This window comes from Canis lupus, chromosome 7 (assembly GCF_048164855.1).
Source record: "Canis lupus baileyi chromosome 7, mCanLup2.hap1, whole genome shotgun sequence".
Taxonomy (NCBI): Eukaryota; Metazoa; Chordata; class Mammalia; order Carnivora; family Canidae; genus Canis; species Canis lupus.
Window position 1 is genome coordinate 55,031,570 of NC_132844.1, and position 12,403 is coordinate 55,043,972.

The 12,403-nt window shown below is 35.5% G+C and overlaps 1 long non-coding RNA gene across 3 annotated transcripts; it reads left to right on the forward strand.

Moving 5' to 3' along the window:
- The first annotated feature begins 367 nt into the window (after window positions 1-367).
- LOC140636898 (uncharacterized) lies at window positions 368-12,132 on the forward strand. 3 transcript variants are annotated; one of them, XR_012034154.1, is made up of 5 exons: window positions 368-464; window positions 8,471-8,529; window positions 8,608-8,719; window positions 9,744-9,833; window positions 10,995-12,132. It is a non-coding gene; the product is annotated as an uncharacterized lncRNA (long non-coding RNA). The 3 variants fall into 3 exon arrangements; XR_012034153.1 differs by lacking the exon at window positions 8,471-8,529 and having other exon boundaries at window positions 10,883-12,132; XR_012034152.1 differs by lacking the exon at window positions 8,471-8,529.
- The last annotated feature ends 271 nt before the right edge of the window (window positions 12,133-12,403 follow it).

Below are 12,403 nucleotides of genomic sequence, written 5' to 3' on the forward strand. Positions count from 1 at the left end.
GTGAAACACTGCCGAGTGCTGGGAATACAGCTGTGAAGTGAACAAGAGAGGTAAGATCCTACTAGAATATGACCTTTCTGAAGATAAGGCCTGGAGCTGAGGTTGGTCAGCTTGGCAGGGAGCCTGGTATCAAAGGAGGTTCCCAGACCTAGGGAGAAGCTGCTGCTGGGATGAGCTGGGAACCAAAATTCATGGGAGCTTGATGGAAGCCTGGTGCCATTGGAGCTGCCTAGGGTTGAAGGAGCCTGCCAGGATTCTGGAGCCATAGGAGCCCCCTGGAGCTGTGGAAGCCTGCAGAATCCAGGATAGATCAGCAGACGAGGTTCATGGGGGTTGGCTGGGAATTTGGAGTCAAGGATGCTGCCTCAAGCTTCATAAGTTCATATGTGGGATGCATCTACTCCACGCAGACTCCAGCTACGTAGATTGCCATCCTACTACATGCTAAAACAGCTGAGAATGAGGTAAAAAGATGTCTGTTAAATTTTAAGTTTACTTGTGAATTTTTGTGGAAATTAATGGACTATGTAGGTGTATAATGAAAATATTGGAAGTACAAAAATGAATTAAATATGTAAAATATTTTTATATTTTACCTGCTTTATTTATTTTAAACATATTTATTTATTTATTCATGAGAGACACACAGAGAGGCAGAGACATAGGCAGAGGGAGAAGCAGGCTTTCTGCAGGTAGCTGGATGTGGGACTCGATCCCAGGACCCTGGGATCATGAACTGAACTGAAGGCAGATGCTCAACCACAGAGGCAGCCAAGCATCCCTTGTACGATTATTTAAATGAAAAATTTCCTAGAAACATAATACTGAACCCACTGAGTTTAATTTTAAAAAATAAAAACTGTTAACCTGATGGTTATGAGAAAGAGGGAGAGACAGGTGAAATAGGTGATGGGGTTGAAGGAGTGCACTTATCCTGATGAGCACTGAGTGATGTATGAAGTCTTGAATTACTATATTGTACACCTGAAACTAATATAACACTGTATGTTAACTAAGATTAAAATTTAAAAATTTTTTAAAAATAAAAAATAAACTTTTTAAAAGAGATAAATTACCTAACTATATAGAAACTAGACTGGAAATACATAACTAATAAATACTAGACTCTAGGGGCATCTGGGTGGCTCATTCCTTTAAGTATCTGCCTTCAGCTCAGGATCCTGGGATCAAGCCCCATATAAGGCTCCCTGCTAAGTAGTAATCCTGCTTGTTCCTCTCCCTCTCTCTGCCCCTTCCCACCTGCTCATGCTCTCATTCTTCCTCAAATAAATAAATAAAATCTTTAAAAATATATGAGACTATAAATACTAGACCATACAATCAACATTTAAAATGGCAATATTTTGGGTTTGTGAAAGCAAATTATATCATTTTCAACTAAATTAGATCTTATGGTTTCAAAGACAATGGAGAAGGACAGTCAAACCATTGTATCTTTTGCTGGAAATTCCCAGGTCAAAGCTAACTTTAATTTTATCTGTAGTATTAAATATTATTTAGAGAAGAGTAAAAACAGAAATAAACCCAGTGCCTGAAAAATTCAAAAGCAAATCTACACGTCATATGCTGAGATAAGCAAAGTACCCACAAAGATCCACAAAATATGCAGTTGTTGAAAAATGCATAATGTTGATGCCTTCGTAATTTAAAAACAGTCAGAAGTATTAAGACAATATTATCTCGGCAGAAAACTACATAAGAAAAAGAAAATATAAGCAGCACCCAAAGAGTCATGGTTTTCAAAACTTTTATTGCATATACACTATTCAATACATTTATTGAACAAGGTCAATATTTTATGCCTTCTATTTTTATTAAATATAAGTTTTAGACTTATAGCTGGTGCTGATAATTGCATTTGTAAATGAAATAAAGACCTTTATTGATATTTTCACTTTGAAAGCAGGGAGAGATTGGCAAATTAAAATTATTTCTTCTGAAGTTATTTAGAGCTAGGGCAGCCCGGGTGGCTCAGTGGTTCAACACCGCCCTCCCCTGGGACATGATCCTGGAGACCCGGGATTGAGTCCCATGTTGGGCTCCCTGCGTGGAGCCTGCTTCTCCCTCTGCCTGTGTCTCTGCTTCTCTCTCTCTCTCTCTCTCTGTCTCTCATGAATAAATAAATAAAATCTTTTAAAATTTTTGAAGTTATTTAGATCTAGAATGGAGAAAGAAAAAAGGATATAGAGCACCCAGATGGCTCAGTGGGTTAAACATCTGATTCTTGATTTTGGCTCAGGTCATGATCTCTGTGTGGGGAGATTGCTGCCTCGGACTCCACAGGGAGTCTACTTGAGATTCTCTCCCTCTGTCTCTCCCCCCACTATCTCTCTAAAATAAAAATAAAGAAAAAAGTTAGGATATTAGACAAAAACAACAAAAATCTCTAAGTTCTATAAAACCAATATAAAACATATTTTTTTCATTATGTAATGAAACTAAGAAAAGCCTTTCTACCTGAAAATTTAAAAACCCTCTATTAAAAACATCTTGGGTGACGGGGGAAATATAAATATAAATTATGTAATTTCTATAAAAAAGAGAATAAAAATATTATCTATCTGCATTTGTGGGATATAGATAAAGCAGAGATAAGAAAATTCATTGTCTGAAACATTTTTACAAAAAATAAAAATAAGTTATTTAATTCCCCAACTCAAAATACTGAAGGTACATGTGCATTTCCCCTTTCGTCCAGCAATCCTTCTAGGACTCATCTTTAAATCACTTCTAGGAATTTCGTGTTGTTCTTCCAACAATATAAAAATAGATGTCTGTATATAGGGAGTCCCTTAGGACTCCAGATCTGTGAGAGGCTGAAGAAGAGTAGGAAAAAAGCAGTACTTTAGGGGATGTGACATGAGCTGTTAGTATATGAGAAAAAATATCAGATATTGATTATTTTAAATAGAGATGTTTTTTCATTTGTTTTTAAGTGAAATAATGCATGCAAGGTATTTAGAAGTAAGAGATACTAGTGATGCTTAATAAGTTCTAAATTTCTTCTTGGTTTCCCCCTTAGAGCTATCAAAGTTAATTAGCAAACATACTACATTCCAAATGCTATGCTGAATTTTTTATATGCATTTTTGCATTTTATCCTCACAAAAGTCCTTTGTCTGCATTTTGCAGAAGAGGAAATAGGGATAAGAGGGTAAGTGCTTTTTCCAGATATAATAAGCCAGCAAAGGTCAGAGCATGGACTCAACCCAGATACAGCCTGACAAAAGCCTGATGCTCTTAAGCACTACACAATGCTGTTTCCTGATCTATTAAAATTAACTGACAGTTCAGAATAAAAACGTATTCATGCAGAGTATTTATTTGAAAAGAAAACTTTCCTTTCTATAAAGTTCTGGGATCGTTTGTTCTATACTCATGAAGATGTTTTCTGACAATGTGACATTTAAGACTTACGGTTCCATGATAATCAGGCATAGAATACCTTTCATAACTTCATAAAATTGCATAGTGACTCAATCCTACTGACTTGCACTGCTTTATCTTAAAGACCTGTTCTGTAATTACAAAAAAGGTGACCAGAAATAGACAAAATGTAGCGTGTTGATGGGTAAGGGCATAAGGGAGTCCTCTGGAGTCCTGGTTACAGAGCTTTAAACATATGTAAAAGCTAAAATGACTAGATACCCTTGAAATTATGTGCACCATATTTTAGGTAAGTTATGCCTCAAACAGATGTAGGAAAGAAGGAAGAAAGTGAGGAAAGAAGGGAAGAATAAAGAAAGGAGGAAAAAGGAAAGTCAAGAAAGGAAAGAGAACAGATTATCATGACATGACACAGAGGCACAGGTTTGGGCAGAGTCAGATTTTGAGTTTCAGGCAGATTACAGGCAGAGCTATGGAGTGGCAGTTGAGTCTAGGACTCAGTCTAAAATGGAAATAAAAATTTGAGGACCATCGTCACTGCATAGATGATATTTAAAGTTGTGAAAGTCATAATACTACATTAGATTCCTAGGAAGTGGGTGAAGTAATGTGCTAAATCCCAGAATATGCTGAAGCTTCTGAAAATAAGATGTAAAAGTCCACCAGAAGTGTCAAAAACAGAAGAATTAGAAAGTATTAAAGAACATAACAAAGAGTATAGTGTAAATGAATGCCACAGATACAGATAACTGTTTAACTCCCATTTTATTTTTATTTTTTCTATCAAGAGATGAATCTATATATTCTATAGCTCTGTGCAATTATCTGAAGGAGGAAGAGAATTACGTAATCTCTGAGGAGAGAATAATGAATCATCTAATGCTTGGGAGATATTGAAAAGCTTTTCCAAGTGATTATAGTATTACTATAAATTAACCTTGAAAAATGATAAAGGAGAACAATATTAGGTGACTGACATATGGTAAATGGAAAGGGCAAAAATAATCTTGAATGCTTGAGACCAACCTAAGGGAAATTCTTATTATTTAAAATATTTTTCTTTTATATCTTAGCATCTTGAACTATGGGTTCACATGTAAAGTAGGATAATAAATAAATACACATTTTTTAAAAATTTGCTAAACTAAATGTGATTCTCTTTTTGATAGTTTGTGCATATAAATCAAGATTGATCCCATTTTATAAAACTATGTGTGTGCCCAAGTTCATCTAAATGTTCAACAGAATTTCATTAAATTCTTATTAATACATGGGGACTATTTGCAAATACTATTATGGATATTTGGAAATGGTTGAAAAAGTGCTAATTGAGGGAAAATATCAATTTCTAGTTCTCTGTATTTGTTTAACACAAGATCTTTACCTTGACTGTATGCTACTAATCAATGCTTCAAGTAATTTCTATGCAGGAAAGCAATTAGGAGTGCATTGGGTCAGAAATGACCAATCTCAGGAATTTATAACAGTTTTATTTTTTATTCAAACTAAGTGAACTCAGTTAAACCAAGTTTTGCCAATTTGAATTGAAATGTTTGGGAAGTGGGATGCCTGGGCGGCTCAGTGGTTGAGTGTCTGCCTTAGGCTCAGAGTGTGTTCCTGAAGTTCCAGGATCAAGTCTCACATCCGGCTCCCTGCATGGAGCCTGCTTCTCCCTCTGCCTATGTCTCTGCCTCTCTCTTTCTGTGTCTTTCATGAATAAATAAATAAAATCTTAAAAAAAAAAAAAAAGAAGAAGAAGGAGGAGGAGGAGGAGGGAGAGGAGGAGGAGGAGGAGAAGGAGAAGAAGAAGAAGAAGAAGAAGAAGAAGAAGAAGAAGAAGAAGAAGAAGAAGAAGAAGAAGAAGAAGAAAGAAGAAAGAAGAAAGAAGAAAGAAGAAAGAAAGAAGAAAGAAGAAAGAAGAAAGAAGGAGAAGAGGCAGCCCAGTGGTTCAGCGGTTTAGTGCTGCCTTTGGCCCAGGGTGTGATCCTAGAGACCCAGGATCCTAGAGATCCCTGCATGGAGCCTGCTTCTCCCTCTGCCTGTGTCTCTGCCTCTCTGTCTCTCTCTCACTCTATCTCTCTGTGTCCCTCATGAATAAATAAAATCTTTAAAAAATAATAAAAATTTTAAAAATTAAAAAAAATGTATGGGAAGTCCCAAAACTCCAGGCAAGATAACATGGATTTACTCTCCTGAAGATAAGATTAGAATGTAATTGTAATTTGTTAAACTGCAAGGTAATAAAGAAGGACTATATAATTACATAGGGTAGGTCACTGTAAGCCCTTAATGAGTTACCCTCCCTCCCACCTCCACCTCCCTCACCCCCCACCAATCAACTTCACCTGGAAGTTGTGGACTATATTTTGTGAGACTGACACAGATATTTTAAAAAAGGATGTGTTGCCAAAAAATCCTTAAGGTATTTCCTGTTATATGCAAAAGAACACTACGTTTTTTGAAAATAAAAGGATAGTTGTCATATCCACCTCTTTGGTAAACATGGAACATCCCTTCTATTTCTATGAAGAGGAAGGAATAAGAGCCAACTTCCCTTTGACACATAATAAATACATACAAGGAAGGAATACTTTTAAAGGAATCGTGTAAGTTTAGTTGATTCTGAAGTTCGTTCTCTCTTTAATGCCATGTTTATTATTTTTAAATGATTAGTTGATATATTGATTGGTGCATGTAAAATTGGAGGTAAAAGGAAAAATAGCTAAAAATTTAGTGTAGAGGAACATACCACAATATATTTGATGGAACAAGAACACTGAAATAAAAAAAAGAACACTGAAATTAAAAGGTAATTAAGGGTATTAATATATATCAAGTTATATTTGTTATGAAATATCCACTGGATATCTAGCGCCATTTGTATATGTCTGGCAAGCAAAAGCTAGCCTTTCATTCAAATATTTATATTGAATTTATATTGAGGACCTACCATGTCCCATATGTGCTAATCACTTGCAGTGGGAAATCTTGATTTCATGGAAGGTATGGATTTCCTTCATCTTACTGTGGGCAGATTTTATATTATTTACTAAATATGAAGAACTCCATTACTGTAGGTCATCATTATTACCAGGGATGCAAATTTTATTCAACTTTATTATTGGCAATTTGGAGTATGAGGGTAATGACTTGACAAATTTTAGGTTGAACTACTTACTGCTTGCAAGGACAACAAATAAGTCGAGAAGAAAGTGATTAATGAGATCAAGCCAACCCTCTCTATGAAAGAAAGAAAAAGAAAGGAAAAGGAAGAAAGTGAAAGAAAGAAAGGAATGGAGTTGGGAATTGAGTTTATAGCCAATTTATGAAAGGTCATAACATTTCAACTAAATTATTTAATTTATAGGAAAGAGCAGCTGTTGGAAGATTTTTAAGCAGAAAGGAAATACATGATGAGTATGCTCTGGGATGTATCGTTTGGTAGCAGTGTACATGGTGAATTGGTTTCCTACATCCCACAATAAGATGAAGGAAATCCATACCTTCCATGAAGTCAGGATTCCCCAATGCAACTAATCAGCACATATGGGACGTAGTAGATCCTCAATAGCAATTTGGGTATTGCTATTTCATGAAGAAAAATGGGAGGAAAGAAGAGCAAGCAAAAAGACTGATATACTCTTTAATCACTGAATCAAGGTGATCAAGAGGTAGCTGAGAAACTAAATTAAATTCAATCTCCTTTGGTGGAATAAAGTCAGTGTTGACCCATTCTGCCTGCTATGAACCTGAATGGAGAAATGAGAAGCTAAGAATCTCTAGAGAATGATGATCTGCTCCTGCTCCCATTCCCGTAACTCACCCATCATGCAATTATGTAACTCAGCTGCAATTTTTCTAAGTATCAAATCTTGCCCAATTACCTCACAGTTTTGTTGTGATATCACAACATAACATTCCTGAATATTTCATGACAGTAAAAAAAAGTGTACAAATATTAGATATTATCATTCTGCTCAGACTACATGAGGACCATCATTTTCTAATGTATTTTTTAAGATTTTATTTATTTATTCATGAGAGACACATAGAGGCAGAGACATAGGCAGAGGGAGAAGCAGGCTTCCTAAGGGGATCCTAATGCAGGATCCCATTGCAGGACCCCATCCCAGGACCCAGGACCATGCCCTGAGCTGAAGGCAGACGCTCAACCACTGAGCCATCCAGGCGTCCTGTCTAATGTATGATTCTGTATAGGAACCTTCAGTAAAGGACAACTTAAAGGAAAAAAAAAAACTCTGAAAAATAATAACTTATTATAAACTCTTGAAACAAGAAAAAATATCAAGGTTGTGAGGTTATGATACCATACTTAAATATCACAAAAGCCCTTTCACTGGGCTATCAATTTTGAGTGTGTTAACCTATCAAAACCAATTCACCATGTACACTACTACCAAACGATACATCCCAGAGCATACTCATCATGTATTTCCTTTCTGCTTAAAAATTTTCCAACAGATGCTCTTTCCTATAAATTAAATATTTTACTTGAAATGTTATGACCTTTTATAAATTGGCTATAAACTCAATTCCCAACTCCATTCCTTTCCCTTAGTAGGATAATGTATCTATTTGTAAATCCCTAGAAGATAACACCGTAAGAATAACTAGAGTTGCTTCTTAAGGCTCTTTTCCCCGTTTGTGAAAGGAAGGATGTGGTATTTTCCTCTTTATGGCACCAATATCACCAGCATATGGAACATAACTTGCATTTAATGCATATGTGCTAAATCCAAAATATGTAGCTGATAGTCTATGAATCTTGATTCTTATTCATCAGAGTATAGAGTTTCAACATATCTACTATTATGTATATCACTAATTAGCATATAGATGTGTTAGTACTCTCTTGTTGCAGAAATAAGAAAACGCAATCCAAAATGACATAAACAATATAGGTTTTTCTTAATTGTATGACTAAGAAAACCAAAAGTGGGCACACTGCTGAAGTCAAAGGTTTCCAATGTCTTTAAATCATGAGATTCATTTTTCTGCAGTCCTCTCAATTCTGTTCTCCATGTATTGGTTTTTCCTGAAGGTTATCTCACAATCCTATTAAAAATCAAGCTGTAGTTTAAACATGGAACTAAAAGCAAGGTATTTATCTCCTCAGTGAATGGATTTTTACACAATAACATGGAATGAATTTAAATGAGATTTAATGTCACCTCTCAGCTTTCTTAGGCAAAATTTCAAGGAATGAGAACATATTTAACTCAAGGAGGAGTAATGGGATACAACTTCTCACCCCTCCAGGCAGGGTACAGGACTGATGGCAGACAACCAGGTAAGTTGGTGAGTATTTGTACTGGTTTTGAGAAACTGGTGCTTATGTGTCAAATCAAGGAACAAAAAGAAATTTTACCAGTGGATTTTAGCAAATATAACAGCACAGGCATGGGACTGGGTGTTCTTTCTGCCGCCTCAGACTTCCCAGAATGATAGTCATGGAGCCATGGGGTCCAAGGGTATTTGATGCTCAATTAAAATTGCCAAGTTATAATGAGTATGTTGGCCTCTATTCAATTTAAGACTTAGCAATTTTAAATAATTGAGGGGTGTATTTTGAATGGAAGGTTTATCAAGATCTGATGGAACTGAGGTGGGAGTAAGAGAGAGATTGGAATCAAGAGTATGAGATTGGGAACTGAACAACTAGAATTTGGGTATTGCTATTTCATGAGATGGAGAAAATTCAGGATGATCATGTTTCAGTGGAAAGATCAGAAGTTCAGTGTTGGATAAGTTGTGCATGCCTTTTATATAGGGATGTTGAGTACATAGTTGTATATTTGAATCTGAAGTTCAGAGGAGAGCTCCAGAGTGAGATATAAAGTTGGGAATCCTCAACATATAAAAATAGATATTTAAAGATATTAGATTTGTTGAGATCATGGAGTGAGTATAAATAGGAAACGGAAAATATCTAAAGATAGCCCTGGAGTACTAATACATTAACAGTTCTGGGAAAACAAAAACAAAAACAAAAACAAATTTACTTCACTTCACTAGAAGCCATGTGAAAGAAAGAATGTTTTAAGGACGAGGGATAAGAATCGAGTCATTGATGCCCTTGAGAAAGGCAGTTTTCATGGAGTCATGGAGGCAAAATTTTTATTAGAGGCAATATACCCAGAATCTTATACTTCCTCACTATTGCGCAGCAACCATTTTTTGTCTATCTTCCTATCTTGTCCTTAATATTTGCCACAGCTTCCTAACTGTCCACATCTAGTCCAACTCCACATCAGTAGAATGATCTTGTTAAGACATCAATTGAATTATGTCATTTTTATGTTTGAACCCTCTAGCAGCTTCTCCAGTAGCTCCTCCAACAGCTTCCTTCTCACTCTGAAAATAAGACACAGAACCAGGTAACACAGCATCCAAAGGCGGGAAAAGTAAGTAGAAGCTTTATAGTGGCATGTAAGTATCTATCTGAGGTTCATTTGAACTGGGCCAGCTTAGGTCACATGCTTTTTTCAGTCACTATGGAATAAAGTGACCTGAATCATGTTCTGAATTAGTTTAGCACAAGTCGCATGTTCTCCCCTCCCATGTCAGAAGCCAGGTGTGGAGTCCACTTCTCAGAACCACAAAAGTCCACAAAGAGAAATGAGTACTGGTGGGAAGAAGGAAAGTAAACATGATGTTAAAAGGTCATCAAAAACTGTTCACTAAACTGATGGGCTTTGTAAAATCTTACTATAATAAAACACAAAGCTGGTCAGGAAAACCTACACCAAAATGTTTCCTGATGCTTGCTTTAAGCACACATAAAAGAGAATGTTTCCTTTAGTTCAATCAAATGAAATACATGAACAATTATATTTTCAATGTGAAATATTTTGGAGACAAAATATTTGGGGGTGCCTAGATGGCTCAGTCGGTTAAGTGTCTGCCTTCAGTTCAGGTTAAGATTCTAGAGTCCTGGGATCAAGCCCCATTGGGCTCCCTGTTCAGCGGGCAGTCTACTTCCCCCTTTCCCTCTGCCCCGTCTCCTGCTTGTACTCTCGGTCTCCTTCAAAAAAATAAGCAAAATCTTTAAATGATAACCACACAGATGGTTATCAACACACTAAAATTGCTTAATTGTTTCTGGATATAAATATCACACCTGTAGAATAACTCTTATTAACACTCATCTCTTACTAAAAACTACAGACTGCCTGTTAAATAATTCATAACCTGGAACAAGAAAAGATACTTTTGTTCCATTACCCATATCTTATTAAATGTTTCCTACTAATATTTCCTATTAATGTTTAATTTAACATGCCTCATCAATGGGCTGATTTCTAATCATAGAGAGCAGGTAATTTTATTAAGTATATTGTTTTATTAAGCAATATTAAGGATATTGGAATATCCTTAAGCCCTTAACCTTTTAAATTAAAAAAAAAGAATACTAACTAGTTTCTGAATTTATTCCCTTCTATCTCTTTGCCAGCATAAGCACAAATTTTTTGCAAGTCACAAAGGAAACATGAATACTTCTGTTGGCTTATTTTGCAAAACAAATGAAATCTATTTTTCTTAATCTTCTCTATGCTATCATCCAGGACATTCCTGGCTACAAATGAGAAAAAGGAAGACAAAAAGATGGAACAGACAAGGAAGAGAAAAAGGAGGAAAGAGAAGAGGACAAAGTAGAGAACAAGAAAAAGCATACAGTCAGAATTTATTATTTTTTATCTGAATAAATGAGGTAGTTAATAATGGACAGTAAATGCTTGACCAGAGTCCTCAAAAGGGGAGCAAACCATTGAAAAACTACTTTTTATCAGGCACTATCTTATTTTTCTTATTTTCTTATTTTAGCCTTAAGATCAAATTGGGAAATAGGCCATCTTTTGGCAATCAGAAAATTAGAAACAGACATTTTTAGCAACATTGATGTGGGAAATAAAGGCAAGAGAAAAATAGAATTAAATCTCCTTACTGCCTACAGCCCACTGACAAGTCCTTGAAACTGGTAATCTTCCTCTATAGCTCAGCTGCCTCAATGTTGACACTTTGCTAAAGGCAAAGGCAATCTTAGTTTAACAATATCCTGACCTCCCCAGGGTCCTGTAAATCTAATTTAACATATAAAAATTCCTTTGGAATTTCCTTTATCTCTAATCCTCAAAATACATTTTAGCAATCTGTCCTCCAAGGATACAGCCCACTGATATACACCTGAAAGATCTCATGACTAAGGTTTTCTTAGACAGTAATAAATGATTTTTCCCTAACTAGCTAGCCCCCCAAGATCCTAGAAACCTTACTTCCAAAATTTCTCAGAGACTTACACTATCCCTAACCCTCTCCCAACATGAAAATATATAACCAGTGACCCATCTCAACCCCAGTGCACCTCTTTCTGTCCACAGGTCATGTCCTCATGATTTAATAAAACCACCATTTACACCAAAGATATCTCTAGAATTCTTTCTTGGCCATCAGCTCCAAACCCCAAGATTTCTACATTGCAATGCCTGGTTTTGTGTGCTATTTAAGTCGGAACTAGAATTGGATTCCAATTTCTTTGATTATTTAGTTCTTTTAATTATTTTATTATGCTGCTTCTCAAATCAGAAGGAAACCATTCGGGCTGGCAATTTTTTTTTCTCTACTCCATGTCTGATTATGACAAGTAGTTACAATATCTGTGTTTATTTATAAAAGCATGAATCCTGTTCTTATTACAAATTTGTTTTGTACAGTGATGCAATCTGACATAACTTGGGTTCCTAATTCTCAAATTGTTTTGCAAAAAAGGCAACTGAGATAGGAACTCTAAAGCAGCTTGTTTTCATTTTCAAATGTAATTTGAAATTCAAATGTAACGATAATTGATAATTCAAATGTATAATATTAATAAATCAGATACTGTATAAAGCTGCTTAAATCTGAATTTCATGGTCTCAAAGAGAATTTTTTAAATTATCAAATTTCTCTTTTTTTCTCTCTTTTAAATTTTAGAATG